Below are 15,131 nucleotides of genomic sequence, written 5' to 3' on the forward strand. Positions count from 1 at the left end.
TAGGGTGGTGGATCTTGATCCTGGGGAACTGAGTTCGATTCCCACTTCAGGCACAGGCAGCTCCTTGTGACTCTGGGCAAGTCACTTAACCCTCCATTGCCCCATGTAAGCCGCATTCAGCCTGCCATGAGTGGGAAAGCGCGGGGTACAAATGTAACAAAAAAAAAAAAAAACACCCTTCTACAAATTAGCTGACCGGAGCCACCATGCGAGACTGTCCCTGGCCCAGCTCGACCAAGGAAGGCATCGTTGATAATCCAGTGACATCGGCGACCATCTGTTCAAAAGGAAATTCTGAAGAGCCCGCATATGAGCCCTTGCCCATGGAATGACCTTCAAGGTCGCCATCATGGAACCGAGGAGCTGAACATAGTCCCCTACTCGGGGAGCGCAACGACTCAATAAGGTCGGTACCTGAGAAAGCAATTTGATCCTTCGCCCCTCAGGGAGAAACACCTTCCCCTGCTTCGTATCGAATTGCACTCCAAGATACTCCAGACTGAGTAGGAACCAGATGACTCTTGTCCATATTGACCACCCAACCTAAGGATTGCAACACCACAATCACTCAACTCTCCTCTGCTGTCATCGCCCGAATCAGCCAGTCGTTGAGATATGGATGCACTCGAATCCCCGCCTTCCGCAGGAACGCCACCACCACCACTATGACCTTGGAAAAAGTGCGTGGGGCAGTGGCCATTCCGAAAAGAAGGGCACGAAGCTGGAAGTGCTGACCCAGCACCGCATCTGAGAAATCTCTGATGGGGCTGCCAAATGGGAATGTGCAGGTAAGCTTCCCTCAAACAGAGAGCCGTCAAAAACTTGCCTGGTTGAACAGCAGCAATAACTGCCCTTAATGTCGCCATGCGGAAGTGATGAACCTGCAAACACTGGTTTACTTTTCTGAGATCGAGAATAGGCCAAAAAGTCCTTCCCTTCTTTGGAACCACAAAGAAGATGGAGTACCAACCTGTGCGCCTTTCGAGAAGAGGAACAAGAACGATAGCCCCTTTCCTTAGCAGGTCTCGCAAACACTGCAGAACCGCTGTCCTCCTGGCCCACGATACACAGCAGGACTCCAGAAAAAAAGTCTGTGACGGGAGAGAAGAATTCTAGCTTGTAACCTTCTCGCACCACATCAAGGACCCACTGGTCCGAAGTAATTCTGGCCCACTCTAGAAGAAACCAAGAAAGCCGACCACCGATCTGCTCTCCTCCCAAGTGGACCTGCGCCCCATCACTGGGAGGCCCGAGGATCCAGCCGAATGCTTCTTGTTGCGAAAGGAAGAACGCTGCCCAAAACGAGGACGCTGAAAGACTGTCTTGGACCGCCCTGGGCGATACCGTTGCGTCTCTCTGAAACGTGACCTTGAGGTTCCCTGCCTGGAAGTAGACTTGGGTCTATCCTCTGGAAGACACTGAGATTTGGAATCCCCCAAATCTTTAACAAACTTTTCTAGGTCTTCCCCAAAAAGCAATTTCCCTCGGAAAGGCAATTTAATGAGCCGTTGCTTAGAGGCCATATCTGCGGCCCAATGACAGAGCCACAGAAGACGCCGAGAGGAAGCAGTCAAAGCCATGAGTTTGGACAGAGCACGGACCAAATCATACAAGGCATCCGCCAAGTACGCCAGCCCAATATCCATCAGCAACATCTGAGGAGTTCCCGGCATAGACTCCGAAATCGAATCCATGACAGAATGTAGCCAACTGAGACAAGCTCTAGCCACATAAGACGAAATACAGAAGCTTGAAGTGTCAAAGCAGCCACCTCAAAGGCATATTTTAAAGAGGCCTCTAGCCGTCTGTCTTGCATATCCTTAAGTGCCACACCACCTTCCACTGGAAGAGTAGTCTACTTTCAGCCCCCCCACCGGATCCGCCCACTGGGCCAAAATCAACTCTTCAACAGCTTCATGTACTGGAAAGGCCTTAGAAGGTCATCTGGTACTATCCATCTTGGGGTTGACCGCCTGAGAAGCCACAACCTCAGGGTCCTCCATATTCAGGGCTTCCAGCACGTGAGAGATAAAGGAGGACAACTCTTCCTTATGAAAAATCCTCACGGCAGAAGAGTCCTCCAGTTGGTCAGTGAGGACACCGTCCTCCACGTCCTCTACCCCCATCTGCTCCGACAGAGCCACCATGGAGGAAGCTGCAGGTGACTGTATGCAGGACCCCTCCTCAGACCCCAAAGAAAGCCTAGGCTTTGTAAGGGAGGAGAAATCCTCTGGGGAAAAACCCAAAATCTCTTTGTTACCCCCAGACCCCCTGAGAGGATCAAAGGCTGAAGCTGTCGCAGCAGCATGAGGGGGGGGGGGGGCAAGGCCCTTTTCAACAAAAACGCCTGATGGAGTAGCAAAATAAACACTGGCGAAAACCCCTCCCCCGCAACAAAGGAGGTTGCAGCCATGGCACCTGCACCACCGCCTACAGTGCCTGATGCCCCCCCCCCCCCCCGACTCCCCTACCAGCGGAGAAGCCTTGCCCAAAACCGCTACCAGAGCCGGCTCCGTGACCGATCGCAAAATGGCGCAAGAATCACCAGGTTCCAGGCGGAAAAGCACGCTCTCGGGGTGGGGGGGGCCACCTCTCCTTCAAGTCCCGCCAAATCAGCGCACCCCGCGCTGCAAAGGCCCGTTGCCGAACGCCATTTCCCGCATCGGGAACAGTGTTTTACCACCTCTGCTGCCATTGCCCGCTCCCAAACAGGAATCCAGCAGGACTTACCCCGGACCGGGAAAGTTCGGGAACTGACAGCTGAGCCGAAGAAAAAAAAACTCTCCGACTCCACTTCGAGGTAGGCTCAGACAAGAAGGCAACAGAAAACAGGACTCAGACAGCAGTAACACAAACCTGCTCTCAGCAAAAACACACTTCCCTGTGCGTCTCTGTTTCTCTTTTAAACAAATTCTATGGTTCTCTCTTTTTTTTTTTTTTTTTTTTTTTTTTTTAAGTGAGGAGGCAGAAACAAACAGGGAAGGAAAGGAACAGCAAAAGCCTGTTCAGAGGGAATTTGAGGTGCAGCAGGGATTCAGCAACTGCGTATGCTGCCAAAGGGGACACCACCAGTCCGCCACCCCCCGACTCAAACTGGCCACCAGCCCAAGAGCGCCCTCAGAGGCCTTGGGCCCAGGAGCTGGAGAAAAGCCATCCACCACCTGCTGAGATAGAGACATACTAACTGAGGAAGGAGCTGGCCATCTGGCATCACTGCCTTTAGTTTACCTTTATCTCCACCTACTGGTAGGCGGACTTAACCACTAGTTCCTGGATTCATCTGCTGCAAGTGACAAGGAAATTAGATTCTCTACTTACAACTTTGTGAGCTCTGTGTATACTATTTATATACATCATAAAGTATTCTTCCTTTATGGCAATTTACTGAAATATATGTCAGCCATTAAAGTGGAATAGCAGCCCGGGGATATTACAGGAGCAAGTGGAAACTAGAGAAATCTAGACAAACTCTTCACCTGATAGTTCTTTTGACCCTCTACTGCTTCAGATACAACTTAGATCCAAAGCCCATTTAGAAAGGCAAATAGCTTTTGTACCAACTATAACCAGCTTTGAGCTTAAATTTGGAAAAGAAAAATAAAACCTTAAATCCAAATCATATTATGCATAATGGGATAAATATAGCAGACAGCAATAAAAAAACATAAGCAATTCAAGACATCATCACAATGAAAGTACACAAACCTGTGGCAACATGCTTGTTCTGAGGAAAAAGAAATATTGATTTGAGACTAAGTCCTGCTTGAACATAAAAAGAAAAATTACTGATAAAGTATTGTTTGTTTGTTTGTTTCTTACCTGTAACAAATGTTTTCTATAGACAACAGGATTGATCACTAACAGCAGTAGATTGTCGGGCTCATTTTCAAAGCACATAGAGGGGCATAATGGAACAGAAACGCCTATCTCCATGGGCGTTAATCTCCGAGAACGGGTCCGTGAAGGGGCGGACCAAACTGTATTTACGAAAAAAATAGACGCCCATGTTTTATTCGCCAATGTGTGAGCTGGGCGTTTTTGCTTTTCAGCGATAACGGAAAATGAAAGCGCCCAGCTCAAAAACGAATAACTCCAAGGCATTTGTTCGTGGGAGGGGCTAGGATTCGTAGTGCACTGGTCCCCCTCACATGCCAGGACACCAACCGGGCACCCTAGGGGGCACTTTTACAAAAACAAAAAAACAGGTAAAAGAGCTCCCAGGTGCATAGTACCCTTCCCTTGTGTGTTGAGCCCCCCAAATCCCCCTCAAAACCCACTGCCCACAAGTCTACACCATTACTATAGCCCTAAGGGGTGAAGAGGGGCACCTACATGTGGGTACAGTGGGTTTGGGGGGGTTGGACGACTAATAAGCATTAAGCAGCACAATTGTAACAGGTAGGGGGGATGGGCCTGGGTCCACCTGCCTGACGTCCACTGCACCCCCTAACAACTCCTCCAGGGACCTGCATACTGCTGCCTGGAGGAGGGTATGACATTTGAGGGTGAAAATAAAAAGTTGTGAAACATCATTTTTTTGTGGTGGGAGGGGGTTAGTGACCACTGGGGGAGTCAGGGGAGGTCATCCCCGATTCCCTCTGGGGGTAATCTGGTCATTTAGGGCACTTTTTGGGGCCTTATTCGTGAAAAAACAGGGTCCAGGAAAAGTGCCCTAAATTCTAGCTACAAACGCATCCATTATCGGCGAAGGGCGCCCATCTCTGTTCGGGTGATAACCACGCCCCAGTTCCGCCTTCGACACGAGTTCGACACGCCCCCGTCCACTTTGTCCGCATCCGCGACGGAGTGCAGTTGAAAGCGTCCCAAATTCGGCTTTTGATTATACCGCGTTATTCGTTTTTGTGAGATAAACGCCCATCTCCCGATTTAGGTCGGAACTTGGGCGTTTTTCTCGTTCGATTATAAGCTGGTTAGCCTCCCAAAGTTCCATAGAAACCTATGGAACTTAGCCTCCCAAAGTGCTTTGAAAATATGCCTCTATGTCATCTGACTGTAATGTAATGCAGGAAAACAGCTCTCCCAGAACTTTGAACATCCCTTCTTGTGCACTGTGATCTTCTTAGACAGTTCCATAGCACAAGAAGGAATTCAATTACCATAAAGATAGGGTTTATGTGCCATTTCAATCCTTCTGTCTATGGAAAACACCTGCTTATGGATAAGAAAGTGCTTTATCCACCAACAAGCAGAATGAGTTATGCACACAAGTGACTCCCAAGCTCAGGGCTCAGTTTAGCTACAGTATAATTTGTCCATCGTTGAGGAGCAAACTAGCCAAGGAAAGATTGTCAAAAATATGCAAATTAGCTTTGACAAAAGCCAGTGAACCTTGCTAATGTTACAAAGACAAGTGACCAGCACAGCTCAACCAAGTGCACTGCCTGATTGACAGGTCTAAGAAGTAGTGCAAAATGAAGGTATGAAACAAGGACCAAGTCACTACTTTGAATATGGCATCTAGCAAAGCAGATTTAAAGAGTCAAGGCAGCTCTAGTACCTCTAATTTGATGAGATTTCACTTTATTGGTTAGAGGAATACCAGTTTTCTTGTAACAGAATTAGGATACAAGATGGTAGCCAATTTACCAAAGTATGATTGACTACATGAATATCAACTTTGTTGGGATCAAAGTAGACTGCATAAACGTTCTGATAGATTAAGAGCCGGTTTATAGTTCAGAGTGTGAAGGTACTTCTAGCATGGATTCTAATAAGATTTTGGACAAAATAAAAGGACCACTATTTCCTCATTGACATGAAAAAGTGAGAAATACTTTTGGTAGGAACTTAGGATGACTACAAAGAAAATTGAAGATATTTGCCTGCAGCAGATATTCTTCGAAGATATAGATTCTCACATGTGGGTGAGATCTGACAAAGCCCTTGTGCAGGAACTGCTCCCAAGCTTATTTACAAAGCTTTTGGAGAGAACTGCACAGCATTCATGCATGCCTTCCTAACTGCCACTGTTGTGCAGACCTAGCCAGTCGAGTCTCTCACCTATAGAATGCAATTCCAAAGGGAAGGAGGGAGTATGGAGAATATGTATCCTGCTGACCTCAAAAAGTACTTGCTACAGATAAGTAACTTTTTTTTTCTCCGAAACAAGCAGCATACTATATTTTCACATTTGGAACTCCCTAGCTACAGACTTCCAAACAAAAAGAGAGTAATAGAGCGGCCTAAACAAGAAAGGCCTAAGAAGAACAATTTCTCAAGAACCGAATACATATTTGGGAAGGCAACCTGGTACAGAAAGTAAATTGGCCTGGGGGCGAGGGGGAAAGAGTTGAATTCTAAACCCCAAATAGATTCTGAAAAACTCTCTGGCCAAACTGACTATGTCAGGTGTCCTGCTGCCAGCAGTACTGCAAATGTGGAAGTATCAGTATGCACGATGACATCACAGCTCTGGAAATCTTTTATGAAGGTTGATCACAAGTGGGCTACCAATGCAGCCATAGCTCTGACAATGTGACCTGTGAAATGACCCTCTATATTCAGCCTAGCCTGGACTAAATGAAGCAAATGCAGCCTGCTAGCCAATTTGAAAGAATGTGCTTGCCGACGACTGCCCCTGTGTCCTGTTTAAAAGTCAAAGGAAAGAAAAAGCTGGGTGGACTTTCTATGGGCTTTAGTCCGATGCGGATAAAAGGCCAGGGCTCTTCTGCAGCCCAAATTGTGCAGTGCACTTTCACCTTTGTGAGCATAAGGTTCAGGAATGGATGTTGGCAGAACTGACTGGTTAAGATGGAATTCTATCTACCTACAGAAAATCCAAGAACCCTGTCACAAAACACCTAGCCACCCACCTGGGGTTACCCCACGGCCATGCCTGCACCTGCTGCTTGTGCTCTACACTAGCAACCTCCTCCCACCGACTGGGTCACAGCTGCCTTTCGGCGAGTCTCCCACTCTCAAATAATCCCCAGTGATTTCTAAGTTACTGGGGCCACACTACCAGTGGTCCCACAGTTCCTAGAAAGTACTCACAGACCCAATACACAAACCACCAGGATTCTTGATCAGTCCAGGCAGAGAGGCAAGAAACTAAATACTGTTTATTGTCTTTTAAAAATCAAACAGTGGAACAAAATAGTGCAATTAGCAAACAATAACAGGTAACTGAAATATGGATCAATTATAACACTAAACATTTGCTTACTCTCTAGAAAGTACCTGGGTAGATCAGGGCATATAGCTGTTCACCAGTTATCAAACATAACTGTTTTTTACAGGGTTTCAGCAAAGAGCTTTCTCTCTCTCTTCTCAAGGACTGAAACGGAAGGCAAAAGCCAGCACTCTAAAGAAAATGAGTTCCTGGGCCAATCAGAGTCCAGTCAACAAGATTTAAAAGTATACTGCTGCAAGCTTCCTGCTTGTGTTAAAGAAAAAGAACATTCAGTTACCTAAAAACAGCTTTAAGCGCAACACCCCCTTCCACCGGCAGAGTGGTCTTCTTAGTAACCGCAGTAACCAAAGTGTTTACCTTAGATAACACAAAAAGTGTCTAGCATGGCATTAGATAATGGACAAAGGCGGGCCATAGCCCTAGCCACCTTCAACCCACTTTAAGGGTCAGACCACTGAGCGGAGATCTATTCTTGAATGGATTCATGCATCGGGAAGGCCTTAGGAAGAGGAGAATGGGGACCCACAGAAGCATGCTCAGGCAAAGACCCAAGCCTTCTACGCTTAACAGCAGGATTTTCAGGCTGAATAGGAGACCCAAAGTCACCATGACTAGGAATGGCCTCCCTGCACTCCAAAAGAGCAGAATGAGAAGGAGGAAGTATAGCTGAAGAACTCCTTTTCATTAAATAAGCCTGATGAAAAATAATAATGAAGTCTGGTTAAATATCCATGACAGAAATGGCAGAAACTGAGGGATCTGAAATAGCACTAGAAGCCGCCCCTGCACTAACAGCACCCACGCCACCCGAAGCCAAAGGGCGGGAAGAATCAGAAATAGAAAAATGGTGCGGCCTCCACAACCAACTCCGACGTAAGGTGACAGCACGCAGTGCGATCAGCAGCTCGGGAAGGCTCCCCGTGCTGGAGCTTGAATCAATGCACTTAGCGACGCAGATACCTGCTGCAGGATGAGAGCCGCAGCAGGAACACTCCTTCACAACCTCCGCAGCCATAGCACGGTCTGCCACGCTGGAGCCAAATGACACCGCCATCCAGAAAAAGTACTCATCGGGGGATCAAAGACAGAATGTAAGGGGAGAGCATGGAGGTTTCGGCGTTAGCACAGGCTCCAGCTGGTAAGTTTGAAACCAGCAGGTGAAGCGTTCTGTCAGCGCCACTGGGAAGGGATTGCGAGTCCTTCGTTATTGGATTATTTTGGAGTATTAACCATTCAAGCACTTGATATAATATTGGAAGACTCCTGAAGAAGGTGCTACAGCACCGAAACACGGCTGTGTTGAGTCAACATGTTATAATAAACATTACGTTTTATTTAATTATACGTCTCCCCCATTGATTGAAAAGAGCCTATTTCCCCCACTCTTTTCTTCTTTTTACACTTTGTTTCGTGGCGATTAAGTGCACCTCCACACTTTGTATGGCCCCCTGGTCCTAAAAGCTACTGCTTATCCATGGGGTTAAATAGTATGCAATCTTGCTACTCTGTCAGATACTTGTGCCCAGGATTGGCCAGTTGAAAAAGGATAATGGGCTAGATGGACCTTTGGTCTGACCAGTATGGCATTTCTTATGTTCATATGAAATAACAAAGCTCATGACCTCAGCTGAACACTCTGTACCTCAACCCCCTTCCACAAAGGGTTAGTCGCAGAACCCTGTATGGTGTACAGCGCTGCGTATGCCTTGTAGCGCTATAGAAATGATAAATAGTAGTAGTAGCAGCAGCACTAGGCATACCTCTCCCCCCCACACACAAATCTGGGGGGGGGGAATCCTTACCTCCCAAAACTGCCAGACTTTCAACTACAGCTATGGGAAGACTGGTGGTCCTCCTCACCACCAACACCATTGGGGAAAAAAGAGACAGCCCCCTCCCCCCCAAGATGGGAAGCCTGATAGGGATAACAGCAGCCATTCCCACAAGCATACATGAGAGAGAGACCTTGGTTGTTAGCCCGTGAAGACAAGTCTCGCCTGAGGATAGAAGACCCTGAGTAGGAGGAAAACCATGGCTTCAAACTGCCAGTACCGCTTGGCAAAAAAAATACTTTTTTTTAAACTAATCAATATACACTGCACGGTTGTGCAATGTTAAACCAATGTTAGGAGCCAGTGGGGTTTCATCTGGCCCAGCAGGATATCAGCTCCAATCACAGAGGCTGATCAGACCCTGACACTGCATTCAAAACAGCAGCAGTTCCTACCAAACACAGGACCACCACCAACTCCTGTGTACCAGAGTACTCACATCTGGAAATTCCCGGAAGGCTCCAGCTCTCCTTCTCTACCTAGAGAGACAGCCACTAGTCCAGACTCAGTCCCCCCTCCTCCCATTGGGAACACAAAATTTACATATTTCACCAAATCAATACAGCAGAACAGGCCAAGCTTGTTTGCATTTATCACAACTACATTCCAGAGAAAGATCATGTCAACCAAACAAGCCTGACCACAGCCAACCTGAACTGTTGGGGAGGATCCCAAGTTCTTTTTAGGCAAGTTTGCTACTGAATCTATAAAGCTTCACCCCCCCCCCCCCCCCCCCACCACCACCACCACCACCACCATAGGAGACCCCTCTGGCTCTCAAGGCTGGCTGCTCCCAGGCAAAGGAGCACAACCAAGGGCACACAAAACTGTCCAAACGAAATGTAAAGCGAGAGGGGGAGAGACCCTGCCACCTATGTGTAACACCTCCAGGGCACAAGAGACCCCTGTGGGCCTCAGCCCCTGTCCAGCACAAACTGAATACCACTAGCTGGCCCCTGAGAGGGAATAAAACCAAATACAATCGCCTCCCCATTTTTTTTTTATGTTTAATTCTACTTTATTAACAGGAAAGGTAACAAACAGATAATACTGCAAATAAACAATATAAGTACAAAATACCTTCAACATATTCATAAATCGGGAAATATTCCGCATTTTTTTTTATTTCCCCCCCAGGCTCCCCCCCCCCCACTTCTACTCCAATCTCCCCCCCCCCCCCTTCCATCGCTTCCCTGTCCCGGAACCCCCCTTCTAACTCCTCCCTTTCCCTCCCCTCCCACAGCACAAGTGGTCCAAGTAAAGATCATGAAGCCTGACCTCCAAGATGCCTAAATCCAATACATGCCTAGGACTGCACAGGCTTAACAGGTCCACCACCTGCTAGAGACTGAGAACTACTGACCCCCCTGGGGACAACACAGCATGCTTATAAATGATCTCAGAAGTCAGTGATTTTCAAGGGCCCGATGCTTAAAGCTCACTGTACTATCAACATCTGATTTAAACTGGTTCTAGACAGTCTAGCAAATCACATTATTCAGCATCTAATGCACAAAGGGGTTCTGCATGATTTTTACTGTTCGGGATAGCAGTTAATGATAACTCTATGCAAATGTATTACAAAGAGCTCATTAGTACTAAAATGCACATTCCAAATGATGCACAGAAAGGAGTGCCAACCTTTACAAAATTTTCCATCAGGTCTGGAGCTGTCCTTGTGTGAGGGAGATTTCTGGGAGGACCAATCTGCTTGCATTTTTCAATGGCAAAACTTGGAGATCAGAGGGGCAGAGAAACTGGGGGGAGGGGCTTTCAGCAAGGAGGACATTTTTTTCAGTAGCAAACAATTAACAGAGAACAGCTTAGGGATGGAAAAACAAGCAGCAGATCGGCTGGGGAAAGCTCCTGTGATATCAGCTTGGAGAGTTTACATCACAGGGGCTTTCACCAGCTGCTTGGCTGTCTGCTTGTTTCTCCACTATGTCGTCAGCTGGAGGGGCAGAGAAACAAGCATAGAGCCAATCAGCTGGGGAAAGCCCCTGTGATGTCAGCTGGGGATGGAGAAACAAGCATAGAGCCAATCAGTTGGGGAGCCTATGATGTCAGCTTGGGGGGGGGGGGCTTTCAGCAAGGAGGAGATTCCTAAGTGAAATCATCAGGGACAGAGGGAAGGCAAATAAGCTGCAGGAGGAAGGAGAGACTGTTATGCACATGTGCTAGGCACTTTCCCTACTGAGCTGCTTGCTGAAATTGCGTGCAGGTCATTTGAATACAATTTCCTTTGAGCATCGCTTGCTATTTTCAAATCGGTAAATTCTTCCGAGGATCTAAATGCAGTTTTTAAACAGGGACTTTTGTGCATCGGGCCCTCAGTCTCCACCGGCTGGTCAGAACATAACATGTGCCAGTATGGAGGGACGCTATGGAAATCCTATGTATGAGCTGCTACAGAAATGCATGGCTCTACAATGGCCAAGAAGCAAGCAAGCTTGGTATGTACCAAGAAAACCTAGGTAAAAAAAATAAGATGGTGAAAAGAACTGTTCAAACTAATACAGATTTCTAATATTCAAAGAGGTAACACTTTAAAAAGTTACAATGAAGATGCATAAGTGTTAGATTTTATCACTATACACCCACCAAAAAAAATAATGTTTCAGCACCTCCAGTTTTAGAGTCCAGAGAAGTTGAACAACCTCTTCAAATCATTCTTCTTGCACATTTTCTATTTGTTCTCTTCAGAAGTCATCAATGAGCTACAAAAGAAAAAAATAATTAAGGGCCTTAATGACATCACAGAATTAGCAACACTCAACTGACATCCCAAACTCTGCATACCTTGATGAGATTAATAACTGCTTCTTCCTCATTAGAATCTCCACTTTACTGCATACCTCCTCCTAAAAACAAACAAATCAGTAATAAGTTTAACCCAGACACAGGGGTCACTGAGAGTCCAACTGACAGTAACTCCAGAAGGCTTATTCCAATTTCATATTTCCCAGGTTGTGCAACTACTGAAAAAGATGGGTCTACTAGGGAATTATAGAACGGTAAATGTAAGAGATACAAGCCTCTTTTTCTGTAAAGCTATCTATAGGATCCTAGTGTGATCTGAAGTTTAAAATACATTGTTTTTAACATTGTGAAACTTTGGGTCATTCCTTGCCAAGTGGTCTAAACCTTCCCACCATCATGTCTCCAATTTTGTTCAAATTTTATCTGTTGCGCAAGTCAGGTGTTAAACGAAGTTTCCCAAAATTTGAGGTCTCTAGCTGCAATGGTTGCAGATCTAGACCCCCTTTTCTGAAAGGTTGTCAGTCAATGAGCGCACAACATTTACCAAAATGCCATTTTTGGGGTCTAATAAAATCCAAACATTTATAAGAATGGTTAAAAAATTCAAATCCTGTACAGTTTTTGATGCTAATTCCGATGAAATACATTATGGATGGAAAATCCAGTCAAACAGGTTGACTCAAAGTGTGCATCAAAATTGGTCGCGACTCATCACAACATATTTGGACCAATATTCAGACCGCAACAACTTCCATTCAAACTTGTGCACTTGTGAATACAGAGCACGTTTACATTTAACTCATAATAATCCAACCTCCTCCCAACAAGAAGTGCAGATCACAACTAGGACATGTCTCTGTGGAATTCACCATACAAAAATATATTCTGATTTTTGTGTCATCTGAACAATAGCAACATAAATCTCTCACTAACAGGCAAACTGTGAAATACAAAACCTGAAAAAAAAATCCTAACATATATGCAGCAGACCTGCCACACAACAGCAGCACTAATTCCTATCACTCAAACAAGAACCCTACCTATGAACAGGCACTGCAAATAATATAGTGGTCCCTAGAACACCAATACGCCTACTATGGTAAAAAAAAAAAAAAAAGAACAAGTGGAATTGCTATAGATCTCTACACAAACTACATGGAAACAGAATACCACATCTTAGTCACACAAAAAATGCAGACAGACTCAACAAAAGATCACAAATTAGAAATAGAAATATGAAGAAAAAAACTGAACTGGGAACCCCAAGAAGTCAAACTAAGCATGTACACAACACTGGCGAAATAAAAACAGAAATGCATTTCTTCTTGTACTGAACAAAATACAAAGACAACTGCAATGCACATTTCTCAAAAATAACATGTATCAATTAATAAACTCAAAACAATAGAAGTGATTTTGTCTGGGCATTTTATTTTTTTTCAATTGTGTTGGTCCCAGTTTCTCTCTTCTGCACTCTCCATAAGCTGCTGTCCCATTTGTCTTATCGCCTCCCAACATGTTTCATGCCCTCACATCTGACATTGATCTTTCCCTTTTAGCTCTTTCCTCCCTATTTACTCAAATTTCACCCTCAACCTCTAGTTCTCTACATCCTATTTACTTTTCACCTACGTATTAATTTCCCTGTCCTCATCCTTCTCTCAGATGGAATTCAAAAAGGTGTGGGATGAACACTGAAGATCTCTAATTAGAAAATGAATGGTATAAAAAAAAACATAAATGGTTGCACATCTGTTTGCACGTCGAGTGGAGCTTGGTGACTCCAGCTGTAAAAACTAAGGCCAGTGATAGGAAAGTTTGTACAATCTGGATCCCATTCTAAACCTGACTGCCATGTATGGGAATCAAGTTTAGAATGGGCTAGAGAGGGCTTTGACAGAAACTCTAGTAATTTGGAAAGCGAGGACAGTGCTGGGCAGACTTTTGCGGTGTGCCACAAATGACAAAACAGATTTGGATAGGCTGGAGTGGGCTTCGACAGCAACTTCAGTAGTAGTCCACCTGGCCCTGCCCTTAGGTTCCTTCTGCAGTTTATGTCCCAGAAATTCCAAAGGCAGACAGTGACTAATTATTTTATACCACATTCATTGTTGGTTTAATCACAACTTGACAATGAGTGTGACTGTTGGGGGGGGGGGGAAGGGGGTGGGACTTGATATACCACCTTTCTGTGGTTACAATCACAACAGTTCACATTTTATACAGATAGCATGGTTAGTGCAGTGAACTTTGATCCTGGGGAACTAAGTTTGATTCCCACCACAGCTCCTGGTGACTTTGGGCAAGTCACTTAACCCTCCATTGCCCCTGATACAAAATAAAGTACCTGAATATATGTAAACTGCTTTGAATGTAGTTGCAGAAACCTCAGAAAGGCGGGTACATCAAGTCCCATTTCCCTTATTCTGTACCCAGGGCAATGGAGGGTTAAGTGACTTGACCAGAGTCACAAGGAGCTGCAGTGGGAATTAAACCCAGTTCACCAGGATCAAAGCCCCCTGCACTAACAACTTAGAGACCTGAATGGTCCATGGAGGAGTATCCATCAGCAGTCAATTACTATGATATTATAATTTTCACACTTCACTGAAGAGGACCCCAACCCCCCTCCCCTCCGTCACCTCCCTCACTGATCTCCATACTCTCTAACACACCTATATTTTCACATTTTCTTTAAAGTACATTATATCTATCCTATAATATAGCTCCAACAGAACTGTGCCTAAGCTGGACTCATCCCTTATTCCCTTTGGCCACAAAAATCCATAAACAGTGAAGAATGGAAGAGTGTGTGTGTGTGTGGGGGGGGGGGGGGGGGTTCCTAGAAACCTACATAAGTGTTGCCATACTGGGAAAGACCGAAGGTCCATCAAGCCCAGCATCCTGTTTCCAACAGTGGCCAATCCAGGTCACAAGTACCTGGCAGAAACTCAAATAGTAGCAACATTCCGTGTAGAACCCCAAAGAGTAGCAAGATTCTAGAATTCTAAAGAATAACAAGATTCCATGTAGAACCCCAAAGCGGAGCAAAATTCCATTCAGAATCTCAAATAATAGCGGCATTCCATTCGGAATCTCAAATAGGAGCAACATTCCATGTAGAACCCCAAAGAGTAGCAAGATTCTAGAATTCTAAAGAATAACAAGATTCCATGCAGAATTTCAAAGTGTAGCAACATTCCATGTAGAACCCCAAAGCGGAGCAAAATTCCATTCAGAATCTCAAATAATAGCGGCATTCCATTCGGAATCTCAAATAGGAGCAACATTCCATGTAGAACCCCAAAGAGTAGCAAGATTCCATTCAGAATCCCAAGTACATAAGGTCCATCAAGCCCAGCATCCTGTTTCCAACAGTGGCCAAT

At 45.5% G+C, this 15,131-nt stretch overlaps 1 protein-coding gene across 6 annotated transcripts in view; it reads right to left on the minus strand.

The window, feature by feature from the left end:
* Positions 1–15,131, minus strand: part of USP37 (ubiquitin specific peptidase 37) — a 252,593-nt gene that overhangs the window by 236,863 nt on the left and 599 nt on the right. For 4 of the 6 annotated variants that reach the window (XM_030208855.1, XM_030208850.1, XM_030208851.1 and 1 more), the window contains exons 2-3: positions 11,785–11,846; positions 11,587–11,702 (exon numbers count right to left, since the gene is read on the minus strand). The gene's annotated coding sequence lies outside the window, so the exon portion shown is untranslated. The remainder of the gene's footprint in view (positions 1–11,586; positions 11,703–11,784; positions 11,847–15,131) is intronic. The other 2 variants (XM_030208852.1, XM_030208853.1) reach the window with 2 other exon arrangements.

The sequence above is a fragment of the Microcaecilia unicolor genome, chromosome 7 (assembly GCF_901765095.1).
Source record: "Microcaecilia unicolor chromosome 7, aMicUni1.1, whole genome shotgun sequence".
Taxonomy (NCBI): domain Eukaryota; kingdom Metazoa; phylum Chordata; class Amphibia; order Gymnophiona; family Siphonopidae; genus Microcaecilia; species Microcaecilia unicolor.